Source organism: Bos indicus, chromosome 5 (genome assembly GCF_029378745.1).
Source record: "Bos indicus isolate NIAB-ARS_2022 breed Sahiwal x Tharparkar chromosome 5, NIAB-ARS_B.indTharparkar_mat_pri_1.0, whole genome shotgun sequence".
Classification (NCBI taxonomy): Eukaryota; Metazoa; Chordata; class Mammalia; order Artiodactyla; family Bovidae; genus Bos; species Bos indicus.
In genome coordinates, this window is record NC_091764.1 from 87629351 (window position 1) to 87654574 (window position 25224).

Here is a 25224-nt window from a genome sequence, read left to right on the forward strand (position 1 = left end):
ATCATTCCTTCCAAAGAAATCCCAGGGCTGATCTCCTTCAGAATGGACTGGTTGGATCTCCTTGCAGTCCAGGGGACTCTCAAGAGTCTTCTCCAACACCACAGTTCAAAAGCATCAATTCTTCGGTGCTCAGCCTTCTTCACAGTCCAACTCTCACATCCATACATGACCACAGGAAAAAGCATAGCCTTGACTAGACAAACCTTTGTTGGCAAAGTAATGTCTCTGCTTTTGAATATGCTATCTAGCTTGGTCATAACTTTCCTTCCAAGGAGTAAGCGTCTTTTAATTTCATGGCTGCAATCACCATCTACAGTGATCTTGGAGCCCCCAAAAATAAAGTCTGACACTGTTTCCACTGTTTCCCCATCTATTTCCCATGAAGTGATGGGACCAGATGCCATGATCTTCGTTTTCTGAATGTTGAGCTTTCAGCCAACTTTTTCACTCTCCTCTTTCACTCTCATCAATAGGCTCTTTAATTCTTCTTCACTCTGCCATAAGGGTGGTGTCATCTGCATATCTGAGGTTATTGATATTTCTCCCAGCAATCTTGATTCCAGCTTGTGCTTCTTCCAGCCCAGCGTTTCTCATGTTCTCTGCATGTAAGTTAAATAAGCAGGGTGACAATATACAGCCTTGAAGTACTCCTTTTCCTGTTTGGAACCAGTCTGTTGTTCCATGTCCAGTTCTAACTGTTGCTTCCTGACCTGCATACAGATTTCTCAAGAGGCAGATCAGGTGGTCTGGTATTCCCATCTCTTGAAGAATTTTCCACAGTTTATTGTGATCCACACAGTCAGAGGCTTTGGCATAGTCAATAAAGCAGAAATAGATGTTTTTCTGGAACTCTCTTGCTTTTTTGATGATCCAGCGGATGTTGGCAATTTGATCTCTGGTTCCTCTGCCTTTTCTAAAACCAGCTTGAACATCAGGAAGTTCACGGTTCACGTATTGCTGAAGCCTGGCTTGGAGAATTTTGAGCATTACTTTACTAGCGTGTGAGATGAGTGCAATTGTGCGGTACTTTGAGCGTTCTTTGGCATTGGAGGAGGAAATGGCAACCCACTCCAGTGATCTTGCCTGCAGAATCCCATGGACAGAGGAGCCTGGTGGGCTGCCGTCTATGGGGTCGCACAAAGGCGGACACAACTGAAGCGACTTAGCAGCAGCATTACAGAGTCATCCGTTTCTTTTGCATCTTCTGTGTCACCAGATGCCAGCATGGTGTGGCCAGGCTCTCTGTTCAGGATATTACGAACCTGAAATCAAAGCGTCATATGGACTGAGATTTTTGCCTGGGGGCTCTAGGGGAAAATTAACTTCCAAATTCATTGGTGTAGTTGGCCGAATTCAGTTCCTTGTGGTTCTTCTAAGACTGAGGTCCCCTTTGCTTGCTGGCTGTCAGCCAGGAGCTATTCCCAGGCACTAGAGGCTGCCCTTAGCCCGCTTCTGCGTGGCCACCATTACCACTTCACAACATGGGAAGCCAGACAGTTCTCTAATGTCCCCTTCTTCAACTAGCCAGAGAAAATGCTCTACTTTAAAAAAACATTTGTTTATATTTAAATATAAATAAATCTTCCTGCAATCCCTGGGTCAGGAAGATCCCCTGGAAAAGGAAATGGAAACCCACTCCAATATTCTTGCCTGGAAAATCCCATGGACAGAGGAGCCTGGTGGGCTACAGCTCATGCGGTCACAAGAGTTGGTCACGACTTAGCCACTAAACCACCACATTTACATTTATTTATTGATTATTGACTGCCCTGGCTCTTCGTTGCTGCATGTGGGCTTTCCTCTAGTTGTGGTGCTTGCTCTTTTCATTGTGGTGGCTTCTCTTGTTGCAGAGATGGCTCTAGGGCACCCTGGCTTCAGTAGTTGCTGCCGTAGTTTTGGTACATGGACTTACTTGCCCCGACGCAGGTGGAATCTTCCTGGACCAGGGGTGGAACCAGTGTCCCCTGCATTGTAAGGTGGATTCTTAACCACCAGATCACCAGGGAAGCCCAAAAATGCTCTACTTTTAAAGATTCAATATAATTAGGTCAGGTCCATCCAGATAATCTCCCTAACTTAAGGTCACTTCTTCCTGTAACAACATAATCACAAGAGGAAAATTCATCAGAGTCATAGTCCCAGGGATTATCAGGTAATGCACAACCTGTCAGTGGGATATTTGGGGACCATTTGAGAATTTTGTCAACCATACCACTACCCATGAAAGTTTATCAGGATGGGAATATATTTTGAAAAGAACCCAACAAACAAAGAACATCTAAGATTTTTCTTAGTACTTTCCCCCACATTCTCAAAGAGAATCCTTTCTTTAATGGAATTAAACTTGAATTATTCACGATTACATAATTAGTTTCATTCATTGTGATTTATATGACTAAATCCAATTCTTCCAGCACGACTCTGAATTTCCATTTGTTAGACAATGATGGTGGCAAGTGTTAGCATGTGTGGGTTATCCTTGCTTGCCAGTGACTTCATTTTGGGTTAATTTAGCTAAACCATTAAATAACAATAAAATATTTTTTTGGAGTGCTAACAATATCCAACGATGTCTGTATTATTGTACTAGAGTTTTGTAAGATGCTACTTACTATTGGAAAAGACCCTGATGCTGGGAAAGATTGAGGGCAGGAGGAAAAGGGGGTGACAGAGGATGAGATGATTGGATAGCATCACTGACTCGATGGGCATGAATCTAGCAAACTCCCGGAGATAGTGAAGAACAGGGGAGCCTGATGCGCTGCAGTCATGGGATTGTAAAGGGTTGGGGATGACTTAGTGACTAAACAACAACTTACTATTGGGGGAAACTGGGTAAGGGGTGCGTGGGATCTCTTTGTTACTCTTACACCTGCATGTGAACCTACAAATTTCACCTTAAAACTCAAAGTTTAATTTTAAAAAACTATCCACTTTTTTGGTGGCACATTAAATTCAGGTGCCAGCTATCTGGAACACTGGGGCATTGATTTTGTTTTTTCCAGAAGAAAAAGATACATGAAAGGGGAGCAAGATAGAATGAGAAAGAATTTTTGGAATATCCTAAGTGAGGAATCTGATCAAAAGCTCTAGACAGGCTCTTCCCCAGCTTAAGTCAGCTGAGTTTCTAGATCAGTTTCTAAATTTTACAGAGTGAGTGAATTATCTACTCATGCTTTGAAGTTTGTGTGTTGTTTAGAATATTGGAAATCAAAGCTTTCCCTAAGTTTCCATTATATTATGCAGAGGATCAGATGTTTTAAGCAAAAATATTATGGCTTTTGTAACCACGTAAAAGAGAATGATTTAAAAAAAAAATGGTGTGAAGCACTCAAAGAGCAAGGAACATATTTTCTCCTAGACACTGTTTCTGTGATTTCAGTTACCATCACCATGTGATGAACCCATAAATATATTCTTCTCTATGGATAGGCTACATCCTAGGTGAGAAGAGAGAAGAGCTGAAATGAGTCTTTGATTCTGTTCATTATGATTTTTACCATAAAAAGTATTAGAAAGAACTATTATGTTTTAGCTTGTTATATAATGAAGCTTCAAAATAAAAGTATCCTATGCTAAGAAAGACATCAATCTCTTACTTATTTCTCTATTTGACCCCAAGCAAAAAATTTTTCAGGTAAGTTCCAGATGCCATTCACCAGCTATTTTCTCCTCACATCTTCATTAAAGATGCATCATCACTCCAAGACTGTAATAATTGAAGTCATTAACTGACACGTCCGCACTCTGCTAATCTCTGCTTATTTTTCACAGAATTGCTAATCTTCAGGGAACATCTCAAACCATCATTTCTTTCTGAGTCAGAAAAACAGAAAGTGGAGAAAGTTATGGATGACAAGGACTTTTGAAACATCAGACTTTAGCATGGGCCATGTGACCATCTCTCTTACGTGGAAAGAGACAGATTTGATACACTGCCATTAAAATTCAAGGTACCCCAAAGCTGTATGGTCTAAGGAAAGAGTATAAAGGATGTTTTTGTCTTTATATCTTTCTCTACATCATGAAAATTTTTGCATGCGTGTGTTCAGTTTCTCAGTCATGTCCGACTCTTTGTGACCCCATGAACCACAGCATGCCAAGCCTCCCTGTCCATCACCAACTCCTGGAGTTTACCCAAACTCATGTCCATTGAGTCGGTAATGCCATCCAGCCATCTCATCCTCTGTCGTCCCCTTCTCCTCCTGCCCTCAATCTTTCTCAGCATTGGGGTCTTTTCAAATGAGTCAGCTCTTCGCAAAAGGTGGCCAAAGCATTGGAATTTCAGCTTCAACATCAGTCCTTCCAATGAACACCCAGGACCGATCTCCTTTAGAATGGACTGGTTGGATCTCCTTGCAGTCCAAGGGACTCTCAGGAGTCTTCTCCAACACCACAGTTCAAAAGCATCAATTCTTCGGTGCTCAGCCTTCTTCACAGTCCAACTCTCACATCCATACATGATTACTGGAAAAACCATAGCCTTGACTAGACGGACCTTTGTTGACAAAGTAATGTCTCTGCTTTTGAATATGCTATCTAGGTTGGTCATAACTTTCCTTCCAAGGAGTAAGCGTCTTTTAATTTCATGGCTGCAATCACCATCTGTAGTGATTTCGGAGCCCAAGAAAATAAAGTCAGCCACAGTTTCTTCATCTATTTGCCATGAAGTAATGGGACCAGATGCCATGATCATAGTTTTCTAAATGTTCAGCTTTAAGCCAACTTTTTCATTCTCCTCTTTCACTTTAATCAAGAGGCTCTTTAGTTCTTCACTTTCTGCCATAAGGGTGGTGTCATCTGCATATCTGAGGTTATTGATATTTCTCCTGGCAATCTTGATTCCAGCTTGTGCTTCCTCCAGCCCAGCGTTTCTCCTATGTAGTCTGCATATAAGTTAAATAAGCAGGGTGACAATATACAGCCTTGACATACTCCTTTCCCTATTTGGAACCAGTCTGTTTTTCCATGTCCAGTTCTAATTGTTGCTTCCTGACCTGCATACAGGTTTCTCAAGAGGTAGGTCAGGTAGTCTGGTATTCCCATTTCCTTCAGAATTTTCCATAGTTTATTGTGATCCACACAGTCAAAGGCTTTGGCATAGTCAATAAAGCAGAAATAGATGTTTTTCTGGAACTCTCTTGCTTTTTCAATGATCGTGCAGATGTTGGCAATTTGATCTCTGGTTCCTCTGCCTTTTCTAAAACCAGTTTCAACATCTGGAAGTTCACGTGTGTTGAATGCATGTGTTAGGGAGGGGGAAGTTTCCTCTTCTCCCCTTCTTGTGTTCTTGTAACTGGAGTAATAATAAAATTGACACACGACTGATTCATATGAGAAAAAGGAACACAATTTGATTCATGCACATGGTAGTCCCATATAAATGACACCTAAGAAGTAATGAAAACAGGCAACTTTTATACTTTTTATACAAAGAAACAATAAATTTGTGAGGAATTGACCTGACAAAGAAATTTAGGTTTGGGGCCCCCAATTAGTGAAACATCTGAACTGCATTTGGGCTTGGGGTAGTAAATTTTAAAAGTGGCCAGGTTTATTTACAGAGGCTTCTCAGCCCCAATTTCCTACCTCAGGACATAAGAATGTCCTTCTGCCTCCAGGTGAAAGAAGGGCATCTTTCACATGAGACATTTATTTCCTGCTTTCAGGGAGACAGAGAGGAGAGTCAGAGTGGCCCTGTTGCATTGGACATTTCTTTAGCAACATTGTTTCAAAATAATCAATATGCTATTGAGGTACATTTTGGAGTGAAGTAGTCTGAACCCCAATACATGTAACATTTCAATTGAAAAAAGCCTGCCTTTCAAGGCCCTAAGTATAAAAAAATAAACTTTTTAAATGGTATCATTTTAAGTATCAAGTTCACTTTGCAAGGAAAGAGGAGACTGGGTCATGACAATGGTTCCTGACTGTTAGGTGGACTTTGGAAACTTCGAAGGCAAGAAATTTCAGTGACAGACTGTTTCTGCCCTACTGGAATGCTGGCTATGTCTACCATATTAGAGCCAGTCTACCCCACCACAGGATGGAGCACATTCTCAGGAGACCTGAGACCCCCTAGTTAACAGCCAGTGTCGAACCCCCAGTCTTGCAAATTCCAGCGTTCTTGCAAGAACAGCCATTCTTGCAAATATGTAGCTGCATGAGTGGGTCAGCAAAATTGACAGAGGAGCCATCCAACCAACTCAGAATTGGCATAAGAAATCCTTGCTGTAAAGTCACTGGGTTTTGGGATGCTTAAAGCAGATTGGGACAGTTGAGGAAGACTTCATGAAACTCAATGTTTTAAAAAAGAAACAATAGTCCCAAAATAGAGTCATTTATGCTAAGTCCACGTCACCAAATCAAGACTTAATACCTAATCTAATTGCTGTCTTAACTCCCTTGGAATGTGATCTTTAACCAGTTAGCCTGAAATTACCTGTCAGCACTAACTGAAGCAATTTGGCCAATAGGTACTTTCTCTCCCCTTAGAAAGGTGATCCTGTCTGAAACTGCATTGTTTGTTAATAATTTTCTATTTCTACCCCCTTTCTGCCTTTAAAAACCTTTCCTTTTCCATAACTCAAGGGAGCTCCTATCTGTTTACTAGATGGGTGTTGCCTGATTCATGGATTGTTTAATAAAGCCAATTTGATGCTTATATTGACTCGGTTGAATTTTTGTTCTTTAAAAATATTACAAAACTTAACTCATTTTTCTTGATTTTCGTTTTCCCCCTTTTCTAGTAACAGTGCCTTCATTTCTGTGTCCTCATGTTTCAAAACTTGAGGCAGTCTTTTTCTTTCATTTTATTTCCCTTTAATGTGCAGAGCTATGTCTCATCAATTCTTCCTTAATAATTTCCGACTCTACTTTCCTTTCCACTAACAGTTACCATGTTTATGCTAATTTAATAGCTAAAGCACAGCAATGATTCTTTGGCCTTCAGCAGTTCAATTTATCCTGAATCCTCATGGAATTTTCATTTAGTAAAATATTGCTCTAATTATGCCTCTTTACTCCAAAAAAATCCTTGGATGGCTTCCTTTGCTGACATAACAATGTTCTTGCTCCTTCGATTTATTGATCAAATCACCTCCCTCCCAATTCTGGTGGCCATTTGTTGCCCTGGGGATAACCTATCCTTCTTACATGTTACCACTTTTCTCCAAAATCCAGCCATAACTCTAGTCATTATTTCTAGACTATTCCATCAGCATTCTTTCTTCAATAGTTTTGCTCTTGATTTTTTTCTCAAAGGAACCCCCACTGCTAATCCTCAAATTGCCAACTCAAATCTGTCTTTTATGTGAGGCTTCTTCCGTGACTTTTCTCAGATTCCTTAAGTCCTTTAATATTTTGTCCAAACCATTCAGTTAACACCCAAAAGGTTGCTCAGTGGTAAATAATCTGCCTACAATGCAAGAGACTGCTTGCAATGGAGCAGACATGGATTCAATCCCTGGGTTGGGAAGATCCTCTGGAGAAGGAAATGGCAAAGTACTCCAGTATTCTTGCCTGGGAAATACCACGAACAGAGGAGCATGGCAGGCTACAATTTATGGGGTCACCAAGAGTCGGACATGACTTAGCGACTAATCAACAACATGTAGTCATTTATTATAGTTAACATTTTTCATGTGTAATAAATGTTTCATCCACATACCTGAACTACAAACTTCTGGAGATCAAGATCCATACCTTACACCTGTATAAGGATAAAGCATCGTCAGTAAATAGTAACTGGTGCTAAAGGAAGCAGTAGATTTGCATAATTGGGGAGAGAAAGGGCATTCTAGAGGAACAACAGGGACAATAAAATATGCAGTTTGTTCCAGAGACTAGAAAGATGATATCAAATAAAGGGTCAATTTAAGTCCCTAACAACAGCAACGATAAAAGCAGTGCTCAACTATCCTTCCACTTGCTTACTTTTCTCCAAGGCACATCGGGGCTCATTTTTGCCTCAGGACTTCAACACTTGTTGTGGAAAATATGATAACCAAAACAGAATTTTAAAATTACTTTGTTGTTTGCAAGAGGTGTGTTACAGGAAGGAAAGAGGGGGCGTGTTCACTAACCGTAGGCAAATTACCACTGAACCCCAGTTCCTTAACATATGACAGGATCTATTTATACCTGTCCGCCCACCTCCCAGCCTCTCTTCCTCAGAGTTGTCTTGTGGCTTAGCACAAGGAAACGCCTCCCTAAATGAGCAGGGTGGCAGAAGAGAGGGCCCTGTAGTCAAAAGTTCTAAAGAGCTGTTTAAAAAGGGTGCTGTTTGCATATATTTGAAAGATTCATGCAGTTGGTCCAATAAAACACTCAGTAACCACTATTTACATGAGCCCTTAAATTCTCTAACAATCGACATGTAGTGGTGTCACCATTCAACAAATTCATTTATTCAACAAATATTCTCTGAGTGCCAACTATGAGATAAACACTATGCTAGGAGAAACATGCCTCACAATAAAAAATATGAAAAATTTATATACAGAGAAGTCTTATGAGGTGGCTCAGTTGGTAAAAAATCTGCCTGCAATGTAGAAGAGACCTAAGTTCGATCCCTGGGTCAGGAAGATCCCCCGGAGAAGGGAATGGCAGCCCACTCCAGTATTCTTGTCAGGAGAATTCCATGGATAGAGGAGCCTGGTGGGCTACTATCCATGCAGTCACAAAGAGTGGGACACGAAGAGCAAGTAACATTTTCAAGGGCAGGAATATACCACCAAGGCAGCACAGAGGTAAAGAATCTGCCTGCCAATGCTAGGAAACACAGGAGATGTGGTTTCAATTCCTGGGTTGGGGAGATGCCCTGGAGAAGCAAATGGCAACCCATTCCAGTATTCTTGCCTGGAAAATTCCAAGGACAGAGAATATACTGTTGAGAATATTGACCAGTCAAGAGCTGGTTGGGCAATATTAATAGATAAATGTTCATTAAAAAAATATTGTGAACAGTTCACTTTGTAATGTTGAAATGATCAACAAGAAGAGATCACAATTTTATTTCTGTGTCCTCTGAATAACAGCCTCAATATATATAAAACAAAAAAAAATTGATAGAACTGTAATGGAAAATAAATAAATCCACAATCATAATAGTTTATTAAGGAGAAGCTAATTTCTTTACCATCCCTTCTCCCTCTACATCGTTACATTGTGTATTCCCCTCCTTTTTTCCTGATAGTATCTTCTAAAAGGGCTATTTTCAAGTTATTCTATTTAAAATAATTCCTATTATTCTTTACTGTGCCTATACTTGCCTGAGATTACAGTATTCGTTTACCTACTTCCTAATTTCTCCTCTATTGAAATATATCCCATGAGGGTAGTGATAATATTTCTCCTTCACCATGAAATCTTTGGTTCCCTGAACAGTTTCTGCCACATAAAAATGTTTGCTGAATAAATGAGTAGCTAAACAATAGTCAATGGTTGTTGGATACTTCTGTGTTCCAGAAACTGTTTTTTTATGTTTTTTTTTGAAGAATTACTTACTTATGGCTGTGCTGGGTCTTAGTGGCTGCTCCTGCTTTTCTCTAGTTGCAGAGGGGGCTACTCTCTTGTGGTACAAGAGCGTCTCGTTGCAGTGGCTTCTCTTGTTGCAAAGTGCAGGCTCTAGGGCAAGGGGGCTGCAGCAGTTGCGGCTCCCAGGCTCCAGAGCACAGGCTTAGTAGTTGTGGCCTATACACTTAGTTGCTCCACGGCATGTGGGATCTTCCTGGACCAGGGATCAAATCCGTGTCTCCCGTATTAACAGGCAGATTCTTTACCACTGAGCCACCAGGGAAGTCCCTCCAGAAAGTTTAAATGCATTATTGAAATGCTCCCAGTACTTCTTAATTTTATAGAAATCCTTAGTTTTTACAGTGTAAGTAATTTACTCAGTCTCAAACAGTAAATGAGGAGTTAAAGATTTAAATCCAGGGCTCTTGTCTCCTTGCAAGTCCTTAGCATTTCATCAAACTTGAGAATCTGTTCTTCTTACACAGGGACATGACATTTTATTCATTTAATAAAAATATACTGTATTGCCTACTGTGTGTAATCTGCCAGCAATGCAATGATGAGACAGAAATGGACAGTGCTTGATTTCACAGGGCTTATTACCAGGGCAGAGGGCTTTAAACAACTACTCACGTAATTAATTATTTAGTTACAATTATTTTAACATTAAAAGGGGTAACTTAAAGTACTACACAATGCTGACCTAATCTGGGAATGCAGGGAAGGTTTCTTTGAAAAAATGCCAATTGTGTTGAAATTAATTCCCACTCATCTTTCAACTTAAATGTCTTGAGCACCCTAGACACAGGATGAGTAAAATAATTCACGGTAGACTTAATTTTAAAAGAAAACATTTATTAATTCTATATATTTCTTGTAGGGGTGAAAAAATTTCTAGGTTCTTGGGTTGGTCTAATAATTAAATAAGATAGAATAACAGGAGAAAAACACATTTAAATATATATGTACAAGAGACCCTCAGAGACAATGATGGTCAAAATCTGTCAGGAAATTGAGGATTATATAAGGCTGTGTCCTCTTCAGCTAAGGAGACACAGGTAGGGGCCTGGGACTTCAAAAGGAGGAAGACAAGTCCCCGGAACATGAGAAGAGTTTGGCTTGCCACACACAAGTCTTTCAGATAGAGAAGTCATCTCTGAACTGATTCAGCTAGATACATATATTTTCCTTTACAGTTTATTATAAGGTATTGAATATAGTTCCCTGTGCTATACACCCCAGACTGGTAATATTTTAATTTTACTATTCCTTTATTTATGAACTGGAATATATCTATAAAGAAAAACTTTCCCTTATATATTATTCCCTTAGGTTATCCTGAGGTGAAATTCTTCTAGAAAAGGCAAGATAATACTTTATTCATTCTCTTTAGTTTCTGTTCTCAGAATAATGTGTTTGTTTCCTAGCATTCTCCAAAGGGAACAATGAGGCTTTTTATTCTATTGCTGTAAATATTATGAACATTGGATTTTTACACATTTGATGTGTTCCAACAAAATATACATGCTATTAAATTTGATGTGGCCCAATAATAAATATATATATATACACACATATATTCAATATGGATATTATTACTAAAGATTTGATCATATAAAACAGATTAAGATTTCTTTGTAGTTATTTTCATCCCTGGGATTCTTTGCAGTAGGGATACATAGATGAACTTCTATGTTGTAAAGACATTTGGTTTTTTGTGTGTGTGGTTAATTTACCGTTTTCCTCTTTGAGACCCACGGACTGTAGCCCGCCAGGCTCCTCTGTCCATGGTATTTCCCAGGCAAGAATACTGAGTGGGTAGCCATTTCTATCTCCAGGGTGATCTTCCCGACCCAGGGATTGAACCCAGGTCTCCTGCATTGCTGCTGCTGCTGCTAAGTTACTCCAGTCGTGTCTGACTCTGTGCGACCCCAGAGACGGCAGCCCACCAGGCTCCCCTGTCCCTGGGATTCTCCAGGCAAGAACACTGGAGTGGGTTGCCATTTCCTTCTCCAATGCATGAAAGTGAAAAGTGAAAGTGAAGTTGCTCAGTTGAGTCCGACTCCTAGTGACCTCATGGACTGCAGCCTACCAGGCTCCTCCGTCCATGGGATTTTCCAGGTAAGAGTACTGGAGTGGGGTGCCATTGCCTTCTCCGCTCCTGCATTGCAGGCAGATTCTTTACCATCTGAGCTACGAGGCAAGCACCTTCTATATAGTTAGATTTGCCTTATTTTGATTTCAATTAAAAACATTTTTTTTGTACTTTGTTTCCAAAGCCTGTGCGACAGAATAAAGTACTTTTCTAAAAAGGCTAGCTTCTTTCCTATCTTCTCTCTCTCCTCACAGGTAACCATTTTTATTAGTTTTAATTTATTCTTTGCTTCAAAATAATATATGTGAATACTTTTCTATTTATTATTATTCCTCCCCTTCCTTCGAGAAAAGATATTTGGTGGTTGTTTTTTTTTCCCCCTCAACTTGGTTGTTTTCAAAACATGCTTCTTTTTTTCATGCTTAGCCTGTATATCCTGGTAATTGTTCCTCAGTAGTACATAGATACTGTCTTTACTCATATTACAGTTGCATACTATTCATATTAAATATGCAAATGACATAGTACTTTATTCAGCCTTTCATGATTTTCAGTCTTTTTCATGATAGGTGTATGTGTTCTTAGTCTTTTGCTGTTACAAAGAGTGCTATCATTAATAGCCTTGTGCACACAATCTTCTGTGTTTTTGTTAGTGTTTCTTTGGGATATGTTTCTCGAAGTGGGATTTTTGCATCAAACAAAAATTCATTTGTAATTGTGCTAAATATCCCCACATTCTTCTCCACATGGATTATGTTTTGGCATTCCCACCAGAAATGTATGATATATGTTTCCCTGCAGCTTTGCCAACAGAGTATGTTTGTCAAACTTTTGGGTTTTTTTCCTACCAGATATATAAGAAACGACAATTCATTATGGTATTATTTGCACCTTTTAAAATTATGAGCATATTTTATATGCTCCAGGACCATTCGATTTTCTTTTTTTTCTTTGTCTGCCCCTGCTCTGCGAAGCTCTGGGGATTCTAATTCCCAGACCAGGGATTGAACCTGTGCCCTTGTCAGTGAAAATCCTAAGCACTGGACTGCCAGAGAATTCCCTGATTTTCTCTTTTCAGGTGGTTCAGGGTACAGAATCTGCCTGCCAATGCTGGAGATGCAAAAGAGAGATGTGGGTTTGATCCCTGGGTCAGAAAGATTCCCTGAAGTAGGAAATGGTAACCCACTCCAGCATTCTTGCCTGGGAAATCCCACAGACAGAGGAACCTGGCAGGCAAAGGCCCATGGATCACAGAGTCAGACATGACTGAACACCCACAAACAGGATGGACATGAACTATGTTTATACTTCTTAGTCATTAAAGATCTTTTTTAGAAGCTCTTTATATACAGAGCTATTAATCCTTTTTCTGTGATATAAGTTCCAACTACTATGATGTGAGGAACATGTTCAATTTTTCCTTTTCCATACAGCTATTTAGTTATCTCAACATTAATTATTAAGAAATGGAAAATGGTATTGTTTAAAGGAGACCAATGCAGTTGGAATAGGTCAGTGGGAGGGAGGGTCATGAAAATTAAGCTAGTAAAGTTAGGCTTCCCTTGTAGCTTAGTCGGTAAAGAACTTGCCTGCAGTGCAGACCTGGGTTAGATCCCTGGGTTGGGAAGATCCCCTGGTGAAGGAAATGGCAACCCACTCCAGTATCCTTGCCTGGAAAATCTCATGGACAGAGGAGCCTCGTGGGCTGCAGTCCATGGGGTTGCAACGAGTCAGGCACGACTGAGCAACTAACACTTACTTAGTGTTTGTAGGGGCCAAATCACATAAAATCTTATAGTATACTTTAGAAATTTTGGTTTTTCTCTTTGTAGCAGTAGACAAATATTCAATAGTAATATATATCAGGAGATGTTTGAGCAAACTTCCTTTGGCTAGGTGTGGTGGTGGTGAGTCAATTTCTTTACCCAAGTGGGAGTGAAGACAAGCCACAGGAGTTAAGTAGGAACTAAAGTCCCAAGGTATGTAGCTGAATTTATTCTTGGAATATTCAGATCCCTACATCAGCTGAGTTTTGTTGTTCCAACCCCATAGGTATTGCTAAAATTTCAACTGGTTGCATCTGAATTGCAGTAGCTGTCTGTATGTATGTTGCCTGTAACGTGTGAAGTTACTTTCTCCTGTGGGAAGCAACTCAATCCATAGCAGGTCTAGAAATCCTTTACGCAACTGTTTGGAACAGACTGCAAGTGTGTCATATCACAGTGAGCTGTACAGGGATACTAGCCATAGATTAGGTTCACTTCTGTTCTTCCCATCAATTGCAGTAATTAGTAACTGCCTCACTTCTTACCATCCCTCCTTTAAATAGTCCACAGTGAGTTCAGCCTAGGAGCTGAATCTTGCTCATTACAGATTTTAGTAAATATATATCTCTAGCTTTACTTTTCAAGATACATTGGAACATTATTGAACATCTCCTCTAACAATAGGAAAATACTGGACATTAACAAAGGGGTTGAGAAATTTATACCAGTGTAATTCGATTGTTACATTCAGTGTCTCTGTGAAGATAATGGCCTATAGGGTCAGGAAAACTCTATTAATGTCATGTAACTGGCAAAGGAAAAATAATCTGCATCAGAGGAAATACAGTGGCTGAGTTAAAACTTTTAAGGGTCAGTATCTAACTTGTATATGACTTCCCAGGTGGCTCAGTGGTAAAGACTCAGCCTTCCAAGGCAGGAGACGTGAGTTCAATCTCTGGGTCAGGAAGATCCCCTGCAGAAAGGAATAGCTACCCATTCCAGTATTCTTCCCTGGAGAAAACAATGGATAGAAGAGCCTGGTGGGCTACAGTCCAAGGGGTGGCATAGAGTCAGACAAAACTGAGCATGCATACACAGGAGGCAGTCTAACTTGTATAACTTGTAATGAATTATGGTGAATTGGGATCTATTTCAGTCTGTAGATACTGAAACAAAACAATTCATTTGAATAACAATCCCTTAGAAATGGAATAATCTCCCATTAGGTGATAGGGTAACACAGGTGGAAAGTCATAGTTTGGCTTTAAACAAACCCATCAAGGCAAATATTAAACTAAAAAGCCACTTCTGATCTCCCTAAGTTTTGAACATTTTTACTTTCTTATAAAGAAAAGTCTCTGACAAGAAAAAAGGGATGTCATCTAATCTTTGGCAAAAATATTCCCCTAAAATAGAGTGATGCAAATATATTTGCTATTTAAAAACATCTCTTTGGCAGCTTCATAGATTTAAAACAAAAGTGGAAGTGGGGTTACCAGACATCCAGGTGATAAATAGTGAAGGAAGTAGATGGATTTGAAAGATACTTATTGGAAGGACTGATACTAAAGCTAAAACTCCAGTACTTTGGCCACCTCATGGGAAGAGTTGACTCATTGGAAAAGACTCTGATGCTGGGAGGGATTGGGGGCAGGAAGAGAAGGGGACTACAGAGGATGAGATGGCTGGATGGCATCACCGACTTGATGGACATGAGTTTGAATAAACTCTGGGAGTTGGTGATGGACAGGGAGGCCTGGTGTGCTGTGATTCATGGGGTCCCAAAGAGTCAACATGACTGAGCGACTGAACTGAACTGAACTGAACTAGGAGTAAAAAGCCACAGGACTTGGCAATTCTTTGAGTGTTAAGGGTAAGAGGAAGAGTCCAAGGTAATTATCAATTGTGGTTAGAGTTTTCCAGAAAGATCTTCAATTCAGTTCAGTCTCTCAGTCGTGTCCAACTCTTTGCGACCCCATGAATTGCAGCATGCCAGGCCTCCCTGTCCATCACCAACTCCTGGAGTTCACTCAAACCCATGTCCATGGAGTCGGTGATGTCATTCAGTCATCTTATCCTCTGCCGTCCCCTTCTCCTCCTGCCCTCAATCCCTCCCAGCATCAGAGTCTTTTCCAATGAGTCAACTCTTCCCATGAGGTGGCCAAAGTACTGGAGTTTCAGCTTCAGCATCAGTCCTTCCAAAGAACACCCAGGACTGATCTCCTTCAGAATGGACTGGTTGGATCTCCCTGTAGTCCAAGAGACTCCCTCTTCTCCAACATAACAGTTCAAAGGCATAAATTCTTCAGCGCTCAGCTTTCTTCACAGTCCAACTCTCACATCCATACATGACCACTGGAAAAATCATAGCCTTGACTAGATGGACCTTTGTTGGCAAAGTAATGTCTCTGCTTTTGAATATGCTATCTAGGTTGGTCATAACTTTCCTTCCAAGGAGTAAGCATTTTTTAATTTCATGGCTGCAATCACCATCTGCAGTGATTTTGGAGCCCAAAAAAATAAAGTCTGACACTGTTTCCACTGTTTCCCCATCTGTTTCCCATGAAGTGATGGGACCGGATGCCATAATCTTCGTTTTCTGAATGTTGAGCTTTAAGCCAACTTTTTCACTCTCCTCTTTCACTTTCATCAAGAGGCTTTTGAGTTCCTCTTCACTTTCTGCCATAAGGGTGGTGTCATCTGCGTATCTGAGGTTATTGATATTTCTCCCGGCAATCTTGATTCCAGCTTGTGCTTCTTCCAGCCTAGCGTTTCTCATGATGTATTCTGCATGTAAGTTAAATAAGCAGGGTGACAGTATACAGCCTTGACATACTCCTTTCCCTATTTGGAACCAGTCTGTTGTTCCATGTCCAGTTCTAACTGTTGCTTCCTGACCTGCATATAGGTTTCTCAAGAGGCAGGTCAGGTAGTCTGGTATTCCCATCTCTTTCAGAATTTTCCACAGTTTATTGTGATCCACACAAAGGCTTTGAGTGTCAAGGCATAGTCAATAAAGCAGAAGTAGATGTTTTTCTGGAATTCTCTTCCTTTTTCCATGATCCAGCAGATCTTGGCAATTTGATCTCTGGTTCCTCTGCCTTTAGCTTGAACATCTGGAAGTTCATGGTTCACGTATTGCTGAAGCCTGGTTTGGAGAGTTTTGAGCATTACTTTACTAGCGTGTGAGATGAGTGCAATTGTGCAATAGTTTGAACATCCTTTGGCATTGACTTTCTTTGGGATTGGAATGAAAACTGACCTTTTCCAGGCCTGTGGCCACTGCTGAGTCTTCCAAATCTGCTGACATATTAAGTGCAGCACTTTTAAAGCATCATCTTTCAGGATTTGGAATAGCTCAACTGGAATTCCATCACCTCCACTAGCTTTGTTCGTAGTGATGGTTTCTAAGGTCCACTTGACTTCATATTATAGGATGTCTGGCTCTAGGTGAGTGATCACACCATGGTGATTATCTGGGTCATGAAAATCTTTGTTGTACAGTTCTTCTGTGTATTCTTGCCACCTCTTCTTAATATCTTCTGCTTCTGTTAGAAAGATCTTAAATGGACATAAATGGAAATCCTCTAGGCTTTGCAATACAGGCACTAATAAATGGAGTTTGTCACAATAAGAAATAATAAGCTTGTCAAAATAAGAACGTCAAGGCCTTTAACCTACCCATTACACGTGGGTGACTTGGCTCATTGAGAGCATTGTTGGTTACTGACACCAAACAATGTGTTCCACTTCAATAATGGAACAATCTGGAGAACATCTTACTCAATGTGGTCAGGATGTCCACCATTATGGCTTTATGAGATTCAGAGGAACCAGTGGGAAGATGATCCTACTTAGCTGCCTATTTGGCTCATTTTTATGCTTACTATGGAGAAGGAAATGACAACCCACTCCAGTACTCTTGCCTGGAAAATCCCATGGACGGAGGAGCCTGGTAGGCTGCAGTCCATGGGGTCGCTAAGAGTTGGACACGACTGAGCGACTTCACTTTCACTTTTCACTTTCATGCATTGGAGAAGGAAATGGCAACCCACACCAGTGTTCTTGCCTGGAGAATCCCAGGGACAGGGGAGCCTGGCGGGCTGCCATCTATGGGGTCGCACAGAGTCGGACATGACTGAAGTGTCTTAGCAGCAGCAGCAGCGGAAGAGAAAGTGAGAGTGAAGTCGCTCAGTCAAGGTGCCTTGATCTTCGTTTTCTGAATGTTGAGCTTGAAGCCAACTTTTTCACTCTCCACTTTCACTTTCATCAAGAGGTTTTTTAGTTCCTCTTCACTTTCTGCCGTAAGAGTGGTGTCATCTGCTTATCTGAGGTTATTGATATTTCTCCTGGCAATCTTGATTTCAGATTGTGTTTCTTCCATTCCAGCATTTCTCATGATGTACTCTGTATATAAGTTAAATAAACAGGGTGACAGTATACAGCCTTGATGAACTCCTTTTCCTATTTGGAACCAGTCTGTTGTTCCATGTCCAGTTCTAACTGTTGCTTCCTGACCTGCATACACATTTCTCAAGAGGCAGATCAGGTGGTCTGGTATTCCCATCCCTTTCAGAATTTAGGACAGCACATGTAGACAACCCTTGAGAGGCTTAACTTTGAGGGGATGGAGAGAGATGAAAGGATTTTAGGAAATCAGGAAAGAGCGAGCAATGTATTAATACTGTAAGTGTTACTTAAACTTAATTCAACAAGTATTTTCTTGATCACATGAAGGGCAGGGAACTGAGAACTGAGAGATGAGTGAGCAGAAAGAAGTCCTCAAGTTGCTCAAAGTTGAATGGGGAGAGACAGGCCAAAAATTATGTATATGGACAGTGCAATATTACACGTGTTAGATTCAGTGATAGCATTGTACGTTTATTAGGAAGGAGAACAGGGAAGACATCTAAGTTACATTTAAACTGAGTCATGAATTTTTAGGTGTCCCTGGTAGCTCAGCTGGTAAAGAATCCGCCTATAATGCAGGAGACCCTGATTCGATTCCTGGGTCGGGAAGATCAGCTGGAGAAGGGATAGGCTACCCACTCAAGTATTCTTGGGCTTCCCTGGTGACTCAGACAGTAAAGAATCTGCCTGCAATGCAGGAGACCTGGGTTCCATCCCTGGGTTGAGAACATCCCCTGGAGGATGGTATGGCAACCCACTCCAATATTCTTGCCTGGAGAATCCCCATGGACTGTATGCAGCCTGCTAGGCTCCTCTGTCCATTGCTTCACAAAGAGTTGGACATGATTGAGCGACTAAGCACAGCACACACATGAATTTTTAAATGTTTTCTATGATTACTATCTCAGAAAGGCATTTCAAGCAGAGAGAAAAGCATAATTTATTGAAAAACTACATGTAGCCTTTAAATAACAAGGGTTCTTGGAATGGCACTGTCTAGATATAAATCCTGCCTCCAAGTTACCAGCTCTATGACTTTGGGTAATCACCGTGTGTTTGCCAAGCCTCAGTTTCCTCATCTATAAAATGAAAGCTGATAATTACTATCTCAGGTTTTTAGGGAGGCTTAAAAGTTGAGATGCGCTGACTGTTGCACATCAAATATTCAATATACATTAACTTTGGTTAATACGGTAGGATATAACATGTAAAAAGTGTGAGAGGGTATGAAGCTAAAGAGGTAATCAGGAAGCAGATCATGATGGATTTGTCAGGAAAGTCAGTATTGTTCACAGAACTAATTAAAAGAAACCAGTACAATTATTAGATGACAAACTGAAGCCAGATTTAATTCTGCTAAAAAAAAAAAAAACTTCAGGAAGCATCTTAATTATAATCTCCTGTTGATAAGCCTAAGGCAACAGCTATGTACAAGTACCTCTCAGGCTACTAATTAGGAGGCTGAATGACTAATTTCTAATTGTGCAATTTACAAATTTTTTTATTACAACATCCTGTAACATAACGCAGTATTTTTCCATTAAGATTGTTGCTAAACTTCATTTATCTAATTCTTCTCTTTATATATATATTTTTTGGTATTAAAAAATGATACTATAGCTACATTTTGATTTCAGCAAAAAAGCTCTTTCACCTCTACCATTGAAACAAAATAAAACAAACCAAGATTAGCTGATCATGTACTTATTATAGCTGACCTTGAGAGTATTGTAAGGGCATTTTAAGTGTAGAGTTACACTCCACAAAAACTGCAGGTAGATTTAAGGAAATTTGCATTGAAACTGTTGCCTCTATTCATTTGTCATAGTTTGGATGGGTAAAGGTTTCTCTAGTTTAATCTTTTAGACTTTAATTTTGAGGTAGTCTTTCTTTTTTTTGGAGGGGGGAGTTCAACTTCTTACTTACATGAACAGTATTCCTTCTGTAAAGAAATTTTTCCTTTGAAAAGATAATTCTGGGTCACCACTGTCTAGTATACTTAATTTAACCTGTTGAGTATTTTTTTTTAATTGAGGTAAAACTAACATATAACACTGTATTAATTTCAGGTATACAACATAATAATTTGCTATTTCTGCTTTATTGACTATGCCAAAGCCTTTGACTGTGTGGATCACAATAAACTGTGGAAAATTCTGAAAGAAATGGGAACACCAGACCACCTGACCTGCCTCTGGAGAAACCTATATGCAGGTCAGGAAGCAACAGTTAGAACTGGACGTGGAACAACAGACTGGTTCCAAATAGGAAAAGGAGTACGTCAAGGCTGTATATTGTCACCCTGCTTATTTAACTTATATGCAGAATACATCATGAGAAACGCTAGGCTGGAAGAAGCACAAGCTGGAATCAAGATTGCTGGGAGAAATATCAATAACCTCAGATACGCAGATGACACCACCCTTATGGCAGAAAGTGAAGAGGAACTCAAAAGCCTCTTGATGAAAGTGAAAGAGGAGAGTGAAAAAGTTGGCTTAAAGCTCAACATTCAGAAAACCAAGATCATGGCATCTGGTCCCATCACTTCATGGGAAATAGATGGAGAAACAGTGGAAACAGTGTCAGACTTTATTTTTCTGGGCTTCAAAATCACTGCAGATGGTGATTGCAGCCATGAAATTAAAAGACGCTTACTCCTTGGAAGGAAAGTTATGACCAACCTAGATAGCATATTCAAAAGCAGAGACATTACTTTGCCAACAAAGATCCGTCTAGTCAAGGCTATGGTTTTTCCCGTGGTCATGTATGGATGTGAGAGTTGGACTGTGAAGAAAGCTGAGCGCCAAAGAATTGATGCTTTTGAACTGTGGTGTTGGAGAAGACTCTTGAGAGTCCCTTGGACTGCAAGGAGATCCAACCACTCCATTCTAAAGAAGATCAGTCCTGGGGTTCTTTGGAAGGACTGATGCTAAAGCTGAAAGTTCAACACTTTGGCCACCTCATGCAAAGAGTTGACTCCTTGGAAAAGACTCTGATGCTGGAAGGGATTGGGGGCAGGAGAAGGGGATGACAGAGGATGAGATGACTGAATGACATCACCGACTCCATGGACATGAGTTTGAGTCAACTCCGGGAGTTGGTGATGGATAGGGAGGCCTGGTGTGCTGCAATTCATGGCGTCGCAAAGAGTTGGACACTACTGAGCGACTGAAATGATGAAGTGATCAACACAGTAAGTCTAGTTACCATCCATCACTATACAATTGACCACTTTCACCATTTTGCTCTCAGCCCTCTTGTCCTCTAATCATCAGTTTTTTTTCTGTGAGTTTGGTTTTGCTTTGTCTGTTCTCTGTTCATTTTTTTTTTTAGATCCTGCATGTATGTGAAATCATATGGTATTTGTCTTTCTCTGACTTATTTCACTTAGCATGATACCCTTAATGTCCATTCATGTTGTCACAAATGGCAAAATTACCTTGTTTATGACTGACTAGTGTTTTATTGTATATACACAGGACATAGGTTGCTTTCGTATGTTGGCTAGTTTGTAAATAATGCTGCAATTAAAATGGATGCATCTTTTCAAATTAGTGTTTTTGTGTTCAGTAGACAAATATCCATAAGCTTGATCATATCATAGTTCAATTTTTAATTTTTTGAGGTACCTCCATAATGTTTTCCATAGTGACTGTACCAATTTACACTCCCACCAACAATGCGCATGGACTCCCTTCTCCACATCCTCTTCAACACTTGTTAACTTTTGCCATTTTGAGAGTAGTCTAATATTGTGTGCTGATATCTCAATGTAGTTTGATTTGCATTTCCATGATAGTGATGTTGAACACCTTTTCATGTGCCTGTTTACCACCTACATGTCTTCTCTGGAAAAATGTCTATTTAGATCCTTTGTCCATTTTAAAATCAGATTATTTTATTTACTATTGTTTGCGTTCGACATTTTAGATACTAACCCCTCATTAGATATATATTTGCACTTCTATTCACTAGGATGCCTTTTCATTTTGTGGATGATTTCCTTTATTGTGCAGCTTTTTAGTCTGATGTAAGCTCACTTATTTTTGCTTTTGTTGCCTTTAGTTTTGCATGCAGTGTGCAGTTGTGTCCGACTCTTTGCAACCCTTTGGACTGTAGCCTGCTAGGCTCCTCTGTCCATGGGGTTTTCCAGGCAAGAATACTGGACTGGGATACCATTCCTCCTCTAGGGATCTTCCTGACCCAGGGATCAAAACTGCATCTCCTACGTCTCCTGAATTGCAGGTGGATTCCTTTACCCGCTGAACCATCGGGAAAGCCCTAAAAGGCTTTGCTTTCGGATTCAGTCTAAAAATTTAATGCCAAGACCAAAGTCAAGGACCTCATTGCCTATGTTTTCTTCTAGAGGTTTTATGGTTTCAGGTCTTATATTTAAGGCTTTAATCCATTTTAAGTTAACTGTTGTGTATAGTGTAAGATAGTGGTCTAGTTTCGTACATTGCACGTACTTATAAAATTCTCCAATGTATACTCTTGGCTCCTTTATGGAAATTGCCCATACACTTGTGGGTCTATTTATTGCTTTGTATTCTGTTCCACTAATCTGTGTGCCTATGTTTATGACAACATCACTCTATAACTTTGCAGTATAGTTTGAAATTGGGCAGTGTGATACCTCTTTCTCAAGGTTGCTTTGGCTATTTGTGGGGTTTTTTTGTTTGTTTGTTTGATTCCATAAAAATTTTAGAATTGTTTCTTCTAGTCCTGTGGAACATGGCTTTGTAACTTTGATAGGGATTGCATTGAATCTATACAATGCTTTTGGTAATATGGACATTTTAACAACAGTAATTCTTCCAATGTATGAGCATGGAATATTCTTCAATATTTTGTGTCTTCTTTCATCAATGTCTTAACAGTTTTCAGTATACAAGTCTTTCATCTCTTTGGTTAAATTTATTTCTAGATACTTTATTCTTTTTGATAGTTGTAAATGGAATTTTAATTTCTCTGATAGTTTTAAAGAAAGCAATAGGTTTCTATATATTGATTTTGTATCCTGCAACTATAGAGAATTCATGTTAGTTCTAACAATGTTTTCCATGGAGTCTTTCTTTATACAGTATCACATCATCTGTAAATAGTAAGTTTTACTTCTTGCCTTCCAATTTGGATGCCTATCTTGTTGAGTATTTTCAAAGTTAAAAATATCATCTTGATATCTTCATCTGGAATTTTCCACTCCTGATGAATCCCAGTGGTATAATATTTCTACTGAAATTGCTAATGCTCATTCTGGTATTTAACATGCCATGCATCGTTAACGCTGTTTTTGATACTTTTATGGAGTGATTTGTGTTACCTCATATGTGTGTTTCAATTTCTCTTTTTCTGATGGTCTGAACCTATAAATTAGGCTTGATTTTAGCAAGTTTATGTATATATACAATTGGGTCGAGTCTTCAAACTGTTTAATCAAGTACGTCCAATTAGCTGAACATAATTTCCTATGGGGTGTGTATTAGTTGCTCAGTCGTGTCTGACTCTTTTAGTCCCCTGACTATAGACCACCAGGCTCCTCTGTCCATGGGATTCTCCAGGCAAGAATACTGGAGTGGGTTGCCATTTCCTTCTCCAGGGGATCTTTCCAACCCAGGGATAGAACCGAGGTCTTCTGCATTGTAAGCAGATTCTTTACCATCTGAGCCACCAGAAAAGCCCAACTTCCAATGGTAGGAGGTCCTGAAATTCGGCAGAACTGTAGATGTTTGCTGCCGCTGCTGCTAAGTCGCTTCAGTCGTGTCCGACTCTGTGCGACCCCATAGACGGCAGCCCACTAGGCTCCTCTGTCCCTGGGATTCTCCAGGCAAGAATACTGGAGTGGGTTGCCATTTCCTTCTCCAATGTATGAAAGTGAAAAGTGAAAGTGAAGTCACTCAGTCGTGTCCGACTCTTAGCGACCCCATGGACTGCAGCCTACCAGGCTCCTCCGTCCATGGGATTTTCCAGGCAAGAGTACTGGAGTGGGGTGCCATAACCACACTGAAATGAACTAAGATTGGAGGGCAATTCCCTTCAAGAAGTTATAAGAGTGTCAGTGCAGGGGCAAGCTATAGCCGCTCAGCTTTATAGCCATTGGTTAGCACCCAATGGGCTCCTCCTCCAAGCAGTTGACAGGGAGCAACTGTCAACCCGCAGCTGTTACTGGTTCTGCTCAGTGATTTGGACTTCCCTGGTGGCTCAGACCCATAAAGAATATGCCTGCAATATGGGAGACCCAAGTTCGGGAAGATATTGCGGAGAAGGGAATGGCTACCCGCTCCAGTATTCCTGCCTGGAGAATCCCATGGACAGAAGAACATGGCCGGCTACAGTCCATGGGGTCGCAAAGAGTCAGACACGACTGAGCGACTAACACTAACAGAGTGGGCCCCTCTCCCACTGTATAAAAGGAGCCTGAATTGAGATTAAGCAGAGGTAGCTTTTTCAGGCCTTAGTCGGCCATCTTCTCAGTCTGCTAACTTTCCAATTAAAATCGTTATTTTTTCTTCCAACAACTCATCTCCTGATTGATTGGCCCGATTTATGGCCAGCATAACCAGCCTGCGATGACCTAAGGGTACGAGGCAAATTCCTGCAAGAAGTGCCTTTGGATTTCAAAAATTTTCTGTCCAAAATCTACCTTAACATCTGTAACCCAGTACACGTGTATATGACTGAATAAAGAATGTTACTATAAAATACTCGACTATCTTACTCCAATACTTACTCGACTACCCGAGAGGTTCCTGAAATTTCTCACTCTATTTCATGTAAGACAAAAACTGTAGCCCTTCCAGGTAGAAACCAGGTAAGCTGATTTCACGAACTACTAAATGGTCGTTAAAGGCAAACTGAAACCGCTCCTCTATCCGTCTCTGCTGCTGCCTGGTCTCTCCTGGCCCTTTGGAAACGCGGCGCTGGCTGCCGGGAAGGTAACGGCCCGCGGAGAGGTTAGGAGCTGCACCTGCGGTCCGCCCTTGACCGGTAGACCGGTTTCCTCTCCGGAAGCAGCTGGGCTGCAACTCACAGCCCGCGCTCGCTGGATGATGCGGAGCTCCACCAGTTTCCCTGCCCTCCGCTTCCTCGAAGTCCGTCCCGCCTCTCATCTGCTCTCAGTCAATTTCGCATCTCCTCTGCGAGGTGGGCCGAGCGCCGAGCAATCGATGCCTCCTCCTCCGCCCCGGGAGCCGCCATTTTGGGGGGAGGAGAAACACAAGTAGGGGCGGCAGCGGCTCAACGGGATGTCGACTGGCTCCTGCTTCTCTTGCCAGCGCTGTGGAGCTCGGGCAGAAGCCTCCATAGGGGCCACTCCTCCGCCTGCCTCTCCGGAATGAGGCCTAAGTTCCCGCACCGGAAGGCCCCCTTTCTCCTCCAAGAGTAAGTAGCACCAGGCGGCGCAGCGCGCCCCCGCGCGCCCTCCTCTGTCAGTTACCC

At 40.8% G+C, this 25224-nt stretch overlaps 1 protein-coding gene and 1 long non-coding RNA gene across 19 annotated transcripts in view; one reads left to right on the forward strand and one right to left on the reverse strand.

Moving 5' to 3' along the window:
* Nucleotides 1-700: 700 nt before the first annotated feature.
* Nucleotides 701-24834, reverse strand: LOC139183184 (uncharacterized). Its single transcript, XR_011566718.1, has 3 exons — nt 24518-24834; nt 7670-7711; nt 701-2092 (listed from the first exon to the last, which is right to left on the reverse strand). It is a non-coding gene; the product is annotated as an uncharacterized lncRNA (long non-coding RNA).
* A 163-nt stretch (nt 24835-24997) lies between these two features.
* The window catches only part of C2CD5 (C2 calcium dependent domain containing 5), a 91772-nt gene continuing 91545 nt past the window's right edge, over nt 24998-25224 (forward strand). For 5 of the 18 annotated variants that reach the window (XM_070789959.1, XM_070789961.1, XM_070789951.1 and 2 more), the window contains exon 1: nt 24999-25167. The gene's annotated coding sequence lies outside the window, so the exon portion shown is untranslated. Of the gene's footprint in view, nt 25168-25224 lie in introns of all 18 variants that reach the window. The other 13 variants (XM_070789964.1, XM_070789968.1, XM_070789954.1 and 10 more) reach the window with 4 other exon arrangements.